Source organism: Bremia lactucae (genome assembly GCF_004359215.1).
Source record: "Bremia lactucae strain SF5 chromosome Unknown BlacSF5_NotPlaced_19_SHOA01000004.1_2068294bp, whole genome shotgun sequence".
NCBI classification, from domain to species: Eukaryota; Oomycota; class Peronosporomycetes; order Peronosporales; family Peronosporaceae; genus Bremia; species Bremia lactucae.
This window is the reverse complement of record NW_027152031.1, coordinates 1735132-1737670: the sequence shown is the minus strand read 5'-3', so window position 1 is coordinate 1737670 and position 2539 is coordinate 1735132.

The window sequence follows — 2539 nt, the reverse complement described above, 5'->3', positions numbered from 1 at the left end:
TTCATGAACTGGGTTATTTGTAATACAACTCACTAAGAGTTGTATGTGCTGGGCATATGCGTGAACATCACGCTTGCCTTGATTGAGTTTTAGAAGCTCTGAACGACCTCTGCGCTCAGCCCTAGTGGTTCAAACGTCTGTTTGAGCCGGGCTTTAATAGCCTCTAGCGACCCAAAGACGTATGGGTCGCGCAACTTAAGGCCCAATGCCCAAATTTTGGCACGACCTGCCTTATTTGATTGAGCGAACGCGACTTGCATTTGCTCGTCGACGATGCGACGTGCCCTTATGGCATCGTCCAACTCGACAAACCATCTCAAGAGGGAGTCTTCTTCGACTCCCTTCTACTCAGAGATGTCAAGCTTTAAAGTTTCGGGACGACGCGTTTGCGTCATCCCAGGTACAGGGGTCTGTACCTGTTGTAACCTCAACAGTTCCGCCTGTTGAGAGCCTTGCTGATTCAGCAAGGCTACTTTTTCCTTCATCTCGTCAAGTTCATGTTGTATGAACTTGGCGACGGTTGAATGGAGGGCATCTCTGTCCAGATTGGACAGCATTGCCAAAATTGCATCGTTTCCTACGGTCGAACTCATTCGTTCAACCGCACTCCTTGCTATATCACTTAGAAAGGAGTAGCTTTCACGGGAAACGTGATGTGTATTCCCACTATCATCTAACATGTCCATGTTAGATGAGGGAAATGTGGTCCTTGGACGGACTACAAAGTGCTACCAGGTGTAACCGGGCACTACGACTTGTACTGAAGCAGTACAAGTCCACTTCGCACTGCTTCAGTTGCGAGTGGTGCCTTACGTCATTTCACGTACACTAGTACGTGCAGAGGAAGACTTCTCTTAAGGCAACTAGCTGTAAGAGGCTGTATTAAATATAATTAAATGTTTCTTGTTCTACCTATGCAAATGCTAACTTAATTATAATCTAATACTAAACATGTAAAAGAATTCTTATCTCTAACTTATCTGTAACTCTCTCTTTGATTACTCCTACATCTGATTACTTATCTGTAACTCTCTTTTTGATTACTCCTACATCTGATTAGTCTGCGGAAAAAATAGGTATAATGGTCTATACCTATTTATGGATAAGAATTCTGAATATTACTATATAAAGTAACATCCTGCGAATATTATATACCTTTTCGATAATATATTTATTAACAACCTTTACGTGTTAATTTCATGTAACGATAAACCCCGTTACGCAGGTACTGCAGGAAGATGTACCATTTTGCTGAAACGATTAACGAAAGCAAGAATGCCATTGATTCATGTTCGTCGTCGGGAAATCCGAAGACGAAGTCTATGGATAGAGACTGCCAGCATTCTGTCGGAATCGGCAGAGGTAGTAACGGAGCACGGGATGAAGCACTGTCCTTCACCCGTTGACAAACATCGCAAGCACGATTGTACTTGCGGACGAGCTCATACTGGCGTGGTCAGTAGAAGTCGCGACTTATCGTGAGATAAGTCCTCTCAATTCCACGATGCCCACTATTTGGTACTCAAACATGATCGACAAACACAAATTATTATGACACAAGGTGTGTAGCCAGAAATAGCTCTGTGATATAGTGAACCATTACGTCTTGTGTATCGATCCTCAACGGATCGATACAATCTCGATAATTCTGTCAAGGACTGTTGTGATGGAATTTTTAAGATACTTTATCACTCCTTTAGGAGCCTTAGTTTTTGATAGGCTCTTCAACGTCGTAAAGTGATGTTGACGACGAAATACGTATTATTGCAACAGTGGGCTTATCCTCACTGTTGTTTTGCAAAGCCGGCTCAGAATCGGGCCGGCGCGAAAGCGCATCAGCGATGACATTGACTCGTCCGGATTTATATTCCACGAAGATCGATCTATGGCTGCGCCCGCAACTAAAGCACTGAGTGCTGGCTAATCATATCCTCGTTATAAGCCCGGACGTAACTAGCCTTTGGCTATAAGGTTAGCGAAATCAAAGCGAAGCTTCCATTCCAAATGAACATCAGCCAAATTCGCAGACTCTCTTATACACCAGATGTTGTGGATGTAACGGGCCTGATGGATCTAGTTCTCAAACGAAGCATCAGTCTCGCTTTTTGATTCGTTTGGAAACAGGACGATCGGAAATCCTTTCGTTAAGGTCACCGAAGCCCCACGGGCCTGATCACCCAAACGCGTCAATAAACTGACACTGCGTCATTGCCTTGGGGTAAGGTATCGCACACGAAGAGCGTCGCGAGCAGTGAGCACCTCCGGCGCTCTCGCCTTGTATCCGGAGGTCCAGACGGTCAAGCTGTGACCCCGTAACCTCTTGGAGGCGCTCTTCCATACTAAGTGGAGTGAATCGATATTTACTTTGAGCTTTTGCTTTCGCAAGGTCTGCCGCCTGACGACGAGCTTGTTCCTCTCTGAATTTGCCTCTCTTACCTTTCATCAAGCGGGTTCGTAATTATGTTGGACTCAGGGTCCGGTGTCCTGCGCAATGCAGCTAAAACATCCGCGGCACCAGGGTGTAATGGGGCACATTTCG